Source organism: Eriocheir sinensis, chromosome 18, assembly GCF_024679095.1.
Source record: "Eriocheir sinensis breed Jianghai 21 chromosome 18, ASM2467909v1, whole genome shotgun sequence".
In the NCBI taxonomy this organism is placed as follows: domain Eukaryota; kingdom Metazoa; phylum Arthropoda; class Malacostraca; order Decapoda; family Varunidae; genus Eriocheir; species Eriocheir sinensis.
Genome location: NC_066526.1, coordinates 10,967,031 through 10,976,159, shown reverse-complemented (window position 1 = coordinate 10,976,159; position 9,129 = coordinate 10,967,031). Strand labels below are relative to the sequence as shown.

Here is a 9,129-nt window from a genome sequence, read left to right as displayed (position 1 = left end):
TCTGTATTTCCTCCTGCCTACGACTTGAACTCTTTCAAGAGGAGGGTATCAGGACACCTCTCCTCCCGTATTTGATCTTGCTTTCGGCTACCTCTTTTGTTTCTTTTTTAGGAGCAGCGAGTAGCGGGCTTTTTTTTTATTATTGTTTTCTTTTTTTGTGTGCCCTTGAGGTGCCTCCTTTGTTGTAAAAAAAAAAAAAAAAATTCGTCGATGCCTCCGAGGAACACGCAACAAATACTTCCAAGTTTTTGCGACTCATAGCCTTTACTGCGGGTCAGGAACGGATGCTAGCACACTCTGATACTTAAGTCCACTTGTAAGACACAATAACACAGCTGGGATACCGTAAGTCCTCGTAAAGTAGCGTACAATCCTGGGCACTGCTGGGCAGCGGAGGCCACTTTCTCCTTTCCCGCACAGACCCGCAGACTAACCGAACACGAACAATACGCGTTCTGCGGTGATCAGGAACTTTAGGTCCTGAAACGGTACCAAGAGGAACGGTACCCTCATCTGATGTGTATAATGCTCTTTTCTGATGTTTTATTCACTTGATGTATTATAGAATCTGGTCAACGTCTTTGACTTCCAGCACCTTATTATGAATATAAATGAAATAATATTAAAAACACCCTTGAATATACCAAAAATTATGCCAAATGAGGTTAGGCATAAAACTGAATTTCCAGTACGCCAACCAGGCCTGGAATATACCAAATTGTCATGATTATGCCAAACCTGGCAACCCTGGTGGGAAGGGAAAGAGTGACCCACGATTCTAGTCATTCAGAGCTGCGAGCTGCGGTTGGGAGCAAGGTGCAAAGTGATAGTGTTGTGTACCGGTAGTGTATTACTGTAGCAGCGAGGTATAGTGTACCTAGGTACTGTATCGTGAATGCAGTCATCACCGAGGGGGGGGCGCTGTCCTGGAATCTGCAATGGTAATCGTCGCCTGAATAATTGCCAGGACCACTATCCTAATGATTTTCAGTCCTAGTGACTCTATTCTCATTAATAACTCAGAATAAGTATTACTTAGGTTCCAGCACAGTAGATATTAGATGCATGCTGTCCATGTTGCATGGTGACACTGGCGTCTGTGGACTGTAAATTGTACATACGTACAGTCTGTGTATGCTAAGGCGGCCATTGTTGTTCTGAGTCATCATAACAGCGCCCCTAACTCCAGGGAGCACGATGCAGCGGCAGTATGCGGTGCGGGATATAGCTAGGAAAGCCCCCCCCCCCCCCCCCTCTCTCTCTCTCTCTCTCTCTCTCCTCTCCTCTCCTCTCTCTCTCTCTCTCTCTCTCTCTCTCTCTCCTCTCTCTCTCTCTCTCTCTCTCTCTCTCTCTCTCTCTCTCTCTCTCTCTCTCTCTCTCTCTCTCTCTCTTCTCTCTCTCTCTCTCCCTCTCTCTCTCTCTCTCTCTCTCTCTCTCTCTCTCTCTCTCTCTCTCTCTCTCTCTCTCTCTCTCTCTCTCTCTCTCTCGCTCTCTCTCTCTCTCTCTCTCTCTCTCTCTCTCTCTCTCTCTCTCTCTCTCTCTCTCTCTCTCTCTCTCTCTCTCTCTCTCTCTCTCTCTCTCTCTCTCTCTTACAACTGTTTTTGTAGCATGCTACTGGAAAATTAGAAGAGGTCTTTCATGTTTTACTACTCTCTAACATTACAATTAAAAAGCATGTTAGAGAAGCTGCATTTTGCCTCTTTTACAGATTGTATGAAGATCAAATGAGTATATTGCTAAATCCATCTCTAAATCTATCTATAATTCCTTTTCAAACTCATATATGTATATATGGATAGAATTACTGGAATAAAAATACTGAAAAGCAAAAAATGAATAAAAATAATTAAAAAAATAAAGTGTGGTTTAACCCCCCCCCCAAAAAAAAAATGGTTTAAACCAAAAAAAAAACATGGTTTTTGGGTTTAAAAAAAAAACATTGTTTTTTGCCAACCCTGGACCAATTACCGACCCTCAAGGGGAATACCACTGCAAAAATATCATAGTCTACCATATTAAATCCAGGGTTACTCAGATAATATGTGTCATACTGTCATTACAAGTCAATAAAGGGCTAATGTCATTCTGTGAATAAGGCCAGTACTTTATTTTCCTTACCTAAGCATAGTTAATCAACATGTTCACCCATTCTGTGATGAATGAAGATGATATTTAGTGGAAATAAGGCCAGTGATGTATCTTTTCTTACCAAAGCATAATGCCAAATTATCAAACATTAATTCCATATCAATATAATGTGTAATTATAATGTGTTTATAGATTTCTCACTTCTTTTTCAATTTAGGCGTAATATGTAAGCTGTTGCTATATCATAGTACTGTTTTCCTTTTTCTAGTGTCCAAATAGGCATATTTTTTCGTATATCTACAAAGTATATGGGTATATAGTTTTGCCAAAAGATATGTCACTGATATGCTGATTTGTGATGATCTAATGGAGATAGAAAATTTTATTTTTGAGCAAACATTTATTTCAGTGTTCCTAGGTACTTTCAGTATAAAAATATATACCGTTTTATGTATTTTATAATAAATAGTATCAAGTATAACAAGTCAAAACAGCTGGCACACATCAAGGCAGTGTTGTATAATTCTGGGGAAATTGTGCCAAATCTAGTGTAATTTTGATATATATCTGGGGAAATGCTGAACTGGCAAAGTGGGAGCCCTGCTCGGCTCGCTGACAACATCGCGTTCTTCAGGGCTTTCAAGGGTCCGCGGTAAGGCATCTGTGTTTCTCTCTCTCTCTCTCTCTCTCTCTCTCTCTCTCTCTCTCTCTCTCTCTCTCTCTCTCAGTATCAGAGAGAGAGAGAGAGAGAGAGAGAGAGAGAGAGAGAGAGAGAGAGAGAGAGAGAGAGAGAGAGAGAGAGAGAGAGAGAGAGAGAGAGAGAGAGAGAGAGAAAAACTGAGTTTAAATACATGACATTTATTCCCTTTCGTGTCAATATTATCTGTTTCTACTTTGTCTAGTTTTTCTTATATATGATTTTTCTCTTAACTTTTCCTATTTTTCTTGTTTATTAACCTTGAAGTTGTTTGTTTCTTTCAAGGCACTGGTAATCAGGCACCTCTTCACGTCTTCATTAGCTTCCTTTATTGCTCGTATTGGCCCACAGGTGTCCCCTCCTCTGATTCTTCCTTCCTCCTTTATCTTACCTTATCAGTCCTTCCTTCTTTCTCTCGCTCTCTATGAACCTTCCCATCACTAGCCCACTACCCCTTCCTACCGTCTCTTCCTTCTTTCCTTCCTTTCTTCCTACTCCATCTTCCGTTTCTTCACCTCATTTACCCCTTCTCCCCTCTCTCCCTCCTTCCCTCACCTTTTGTTTACTTCCATATTACCATTCTACACATTAACTATTTCCTATGACTTACAGTAGAAGGGAAGTAAGACGTCCTAGTTTTCTTTATCTCCTCTTTGTATATTTATATGTATTTACAATATATCTACATCAGTCAACACTTAGCTACAACAACAACAACCACTACAACAACAACACCTCGACAGACAGGGTGTTGGATACAGTGGGATGGGAGTCGAACCCCTGCTTCTTTTTACGGTGGCGACAACACTTTGCCAGGCAGCCACAAGGCCACCTGCTACGGGAGCGCTAATCAGTACAATTGTTTACCTGTGGCCGACGAGACCCACGTGAGGACAGCGAGTATTAAAATCTTTAGGCGCCTACGGACAGCACTGCTCTGGCTGGCTATTGTCTAACGCACATACGCACACATGTAGGCGTATGCACTTACAAAATACTTTCTCTTACGCACACACACACTCACACGCACACTCCAACATATGCGACAACAACAATAAAAACAGTTTAAATTCTCTTACAATATCAACAGTCTACATGAAACACTTACTTAAGAACAGTCACGCCCCGACGTACGTACACCAATACACTAGAACACGGCTGCACACGCCCTAGATACGAACAGAGATCACCCACGCACAGGACTGGACCAACGGAATACCATCACTTGTAGGGGGATAGACTCTGTCACTTGTCATCTTCGCTAAACTAACGCTAAAGACAAACAAAGGAAATACCAACACTTTATGGGAATAGTCTTTGCTAAACTAATGATTTAAATAAACGATTATTACCCATACACAGGACTGGGTCAACGAAATACCATCACTTGTAGGGGAATAATCTTCGCTAAACTAACGCTAAAGACAAACAAAGGAAATACCAACACCTTATGGGAATAGTCTTTGCTAAACTAATGATAAATAAACGATTCTCACCCATACATAGGACTGGGCCAACGAAATACCATCACTTGTATATAGGAGGAATAGGCTCGGTCATTTTAAACTTTGCTAAACTAACGCTAAAGACAAAGAAACAGAATACCAACACTTAAAGGGAATAGACTTTGCCATTAATTTGAACTTCGCTAAACTAATTACCCGAAACGATCTTAACCCATAAATATGACGATCAACGAAATATCATAGACTCTGTCACGTCTAAACTTCGCTAAACTAACGCTAAGGACAAACAAAAGAAATACCAACACCTGTAAGAGGAATAGACTTTGTCACTAACATAACCTTCGCTAAACTATATTGATAAGGAATCCATTATCACCTTTAAACAAATATAGCATCCCTTTGAAGAGGATAAACTTCTTTTCATTCCCATAAACTTCACCAAACTTCCTGTAAAGAAACGATTCTCACATTTAAATATGACTAGAAAGTAAATATCGTCAATTACAGGAAGGATAATAGATTTCTTCACTAACACAACCTTACTTAAAACAAGCGACGAACGAACAACCGAGAGAGTACACAACGTAGCAAAGTCACACTTCGTTAACTTGAAATCAGAGCTGCAGAGGACCCCAGTAATCACAGTAATAATAATAAGGTCTATAAATTATAATACCATAACAAACTCTTCCCGGGACACACGGCTACGGGGTTCATAAAAGTCTTCGTAAGTCCGACCGACCAACGCTACGTAACTAAATGCATCTAGGTCAGCATCACCTCGTCTATGTACTCTTTGCTAGACTACCCGCGGCGCCGTACGCAACGCAGCGGCTCAAAGACTACAAAACCAGCAATTTCAGTGAACCTGCGAATACCTAATGACTTTTGGGAGCAGGTGGAACGTTTAATCCAAGTCTGAACCTGCTAATAATGACTTTGAGACCAGGTGTAACGTATAATCCAAATCATAACCTGCTAATAATGACTTTGAGACCAGGTGTAACGTATAATCCAAGTCATAACCTGCTAATAATGACTTTGAGACCAGGTGTAACGTATAATCCAAGTCATAACCTGCTAATAATGACTTTGAGACCAGGTGTAACGTCTAATCCAAGTCATAACCTGCTAATAATGACTTTGAGACCAGGTGTAACGTTTAATCCAAGTCATAACCTGCTAATAATGACTTTGAGACCAGGTGTAACGTTTAATCCAAGTCATAACCTGCTAATAATGACTTTGAGACCAGGTGTAACGTTTAATCCAAGTCATAACCTGCTAATAATGACTTTGAGACCAGGTGTAACGTTTAATCCAAGTCATAACCTGCTAATAATGACTTTGAGACCAGGTGTAACGTTTAATCCAAGTCATAACCTGCTAATAATGACTTTGAGACCAGGTGTAACGTATAATCCAAGTCATAACCTGCTAATAATGACTTTGAGACCAGGTGTAACGTTTAATCCAAGTCATAACCTGCTAATAATGACTTTGAGACCAGGTGTAACGTTTAATCCAAGTCATAACCTGCGAATAATGACTTTGAGACCAGGTGTAACGTATAGTCCAAATCATAACCTGCTAATAATGACTTTGAGACCAGGTGTAACGTATAATCCAAATCATAACCTGGTAATAATGACTTTGAGACCAGGTGTAACGTATAGTCCAAATCATAACCTGCTAATAATGACTTTGAGACCAGGTGTAACGTATAGTCCAAATCATAACCTGCTAATAATGACTTTGAGATCAGGTGTAACGTATAGTCCAAATCATAACCTGCTAATAATGACTTTGAGACCAGGTGTAACGTATAGTCCAAATCATAACCTGCTAATAATGACTTTGAGACCAGGTGTAACGTATAGTCCAAATCATAACCTGCTAATAATGACTTTGAGACCAGGTGTAACGTATAATCCAAGTCATAACCTGCTAATAATGACTTTGAGATCAGGTGTAACGTATAATCCAAATCATAACCTGGTAATAATGACGTATATATGTCTTGAGGACCATAAAGCATCCACATATATTAATATCCAAGAATACATAACATAAATATAGATATACTTTCATCAACAAAAAACAGACTATATATACGTAACCATAATACTCACATATTTCATAACTGTACATATATTTACTTAGTTTCATATCACGTAGATGTCTTTTTTTGTGTATCATTTATGACTAGTTTTCATTTCCTTGTCACCGATCCAGACAACCAACCAAGTGTGATATTTTTCTTTCGGTTAGATAAGTTTTGGAGCCATCTGATTAATGTAGAATCATTTAGATTTAAGGGGACAGATCACCTCTCTCTCTCTCTCTCTCTCTCTCTCTCTCTCTCTCTCTCTCTCATGCGTACACATATGCGCACGCACTCACACACTTCATCCGCCCACACACACACACACACACACACACAGGAGGGAGGGAGGTCTTAACATTTCCGAAACCGTTTCAAACCGACGCTCACGAGTCGCATTTTCTCACCCACTTTTTTTAATCCGTATAAAACATTTTGATATGTTTGAGTGGAAGTAAGATAAAAATATAAAAAAAATACGACTGACAAAGTATGGCTATATTACATTTGACAACAATGAACAAAGAGGGTTTTTTAATAAGATCTTTATAATCTTAACATTCTTATTTTAATTTAAATCTTTAATAATTAGATCTCTGCTCCGTCAACGATAAATTAATACTTTTCATTCTCACTCTGTCGCTGAGGATGAAATAATGATAATGGGGGGATTTTATAAGGAGTGGAATTGTGTTGGAGATAAAGGAAGGAAAAAAAAGAAAGGAAAAAGGGAAATAACGAAGAATACGAGGAAGGAAAATATATGTCTCTCTATGGAATGTCATACGTGGAGAGGAATTGTTCTAGAGATAAAGAAAGGAAAAAGGGAAGGAAAAAAAGGTGAATTATGATGAAAAAGGGAATAATGATGAAAAAATACGAAGAATTAAAATATATGCTTATCTATGGAATGTCATAAGTGGAGAGGAATTGTTCTGGAAATAAAAAAAAAGGAAAAAGGGAAGGAAAAAAAGGTGAATTATGATGAAAAAGGGAATAATGATGAAAAAATACGAAGAATTAAAATATATGCTTATCTATGGAATGTGATTCGTGGAGAGGAATTCTGTAGGGGACAAAACAATAAAGAAAAGATAAGAAAAAAAGAGATTGTGAAGGACACGAAGAAGGAAAATAAATGTCAGAGAAGCGTATAATCTTAATTAATGAGAAAATGCATTATAACCAGATTAAAATAAGTACACGCACGGCCCGCACTACCGAGGCCTATCCACTCTGTAAAGGTCACCGGTTTCCCTATCACAATTGTTTTCATTCAAGGCCAAGAGTTTCATGTTTTCTCCTTCACTAACCTCTATTGAATTCTAAGCATCCTCCGGCATTGTTCTACTTTTCAATGTTTTCTCCTTCACTAACTTCTATTGAATTCTTAGCATCCTCCGGCATTGTTCTACTTTTCAATGTTTTCTCCTTCACTAACTTCTATTGAATTCTTAGCATCCTCCGGCATTGTTCTACTTTTCAATGTTTTCTCCTTCACTAACCTCTATTGAATTCTTAGCATCCTCCGGCATTGTCCTACTTTTCAATGTTTTCTCCTTCACTAACCTCTATTGAATTCTTAGCATCCTCCGGCATTGTCCTACTTTTCAATGTTTTCTCCTTCACTAACCTCTATTAAATTCTTAGCATCCCTCGGCATTGTCCTACTTTTCAATGTTTTCTCCTTCACTAACCTCTGTTGAATTCTTAGCATCCTTCGGCATTGTCCTACTTTTAAATGTTTTCTCCTTTACTAACCTCTATTAAATTCTTAGCATCCTTCGGCATTGTCCTACTTTTAAATGTTTTCTCCTTCACTAACCTCTATCGAATTCTTAGCATCCTTCGGCATTGTCCTACTTTTCAATGTTTTCTCCTTCACTAACCTCTATTGAATTCTTAGCATCCTTCGGCATTGTTCTACTTTTCAATGTTTTCTCCTTCACTAACCTCTATTAAATTCTTAGCATCCTTCGGCATTGTTCTACTTTTCAATGTTTTCTCCTTCACTAACCTCTATTGAATTCTTAGCATCCTTCGGCATTGTTCTACTTTTCAATGTTTTCTCCTTCACTAACCTCTATTGAATTCTTAGCATCCTTCGGCACTGTCCTACTTTTCAATGTTTTCTCCTTCACTAACCTCTATTGAATTCTTAGCATCCTTCGGCATTGTTCTACTTTTCAATGTTTTCTCCTTCACTAACCTCTATTGAATTCTTAGCATCCTTCGGCATTGTTCTACTTTCCGCCCTTTCCTCTTGTGTTTCCTTATCGAAGCTCTGTCTCTATATTACAAGTCAGTACTAGATATGTTTTTCCGCCGTTATCATTTTATATAATACTCCTGCCTTCTTAGCATCCATGGGCATTATTTTATTTCCCATTATACCGTTTTGTCCTCCATTGGTAATCTTACTCTATATTATAATATATGTAATCATTTGAGATTTCTTCCACTGTCCTCTTATTCCTCTTTCCATTCGTAATCTTTCTATATTTTTTTTCTATAAATGTGTTCGAGCTTTGTTTCCTTGCCTATTATATTGTTACTTCTATTCTCTAATACGCTTTTTGTCTTATTCTTAATCTTTTCCACTATTAAAATACATATGATAAGTAGTTTCTCCTCTTCAGCCTTTAGGAAAACGTATACCTCAATCATCCATAAATTTTTAAACACACGCCGCTTAGTCTACGAATGTATTGCTTTCTTTCATTCTTTTCTACTATTATTTTGACTCTCCTTTTAATTTATTTCGGTTTGCAGTT

The 9,129-nt window shown here is 38.4% G+C and overlaps 2 long non-coding RNA genes across 5 annotated transcripts; one reads left to right on the top strand and one right to left on the bottom strand.

The window, feature by feature from the left end:
• The first annotated feature begins 3,427 nt into the window (after positions 1–3,427).
• On the top strand, positions 3,428–6,227 carry LOC127000298 (uncharacterized). 4 transcript variants are annotated; one of them, XR_007753868.1, is made up of 3 exons: positions 3,428–5,200; positions 5,252–5,863; positions 6,170–6,227. It is a non-coding gene; the product is annotated as an uncharacterized LOC127000298 (long non-coding RNA). The 4 variants fall into 4 exon arrangements; XR_007753869.1 differs by lacking the exon at positions 3,428–5,200 and having other exon boundaries at positions 5,312–5,422; positions 5,526–5,863; XR_007753867.1 differs by lacking the exon at positions 3,428–5,200 and having other exon boundaries at positions 5,312–5,422; positions 5,475–5,863.
• A 1,450-nt stretch (positions 6,228–7,677) lies between these two features.
• On the bottom strand, positions 7,678–8,514 carry LOC127000296 (uncharacterized). The gene is made up of 3 exons (XR_007753865.1): positions 8,373–8,514; positions 8,117–8,308; positions 7,678–8,052 (listed from the first exon to the last, which is right to left on the bottom strand). It is a non-coding gene; the product is annotated as an uncharacterized LOC127000296 (long non-coding RNA).
• Between the last annotated feature and the right edge of the window lie 615 nt (positions 8,515–9,129).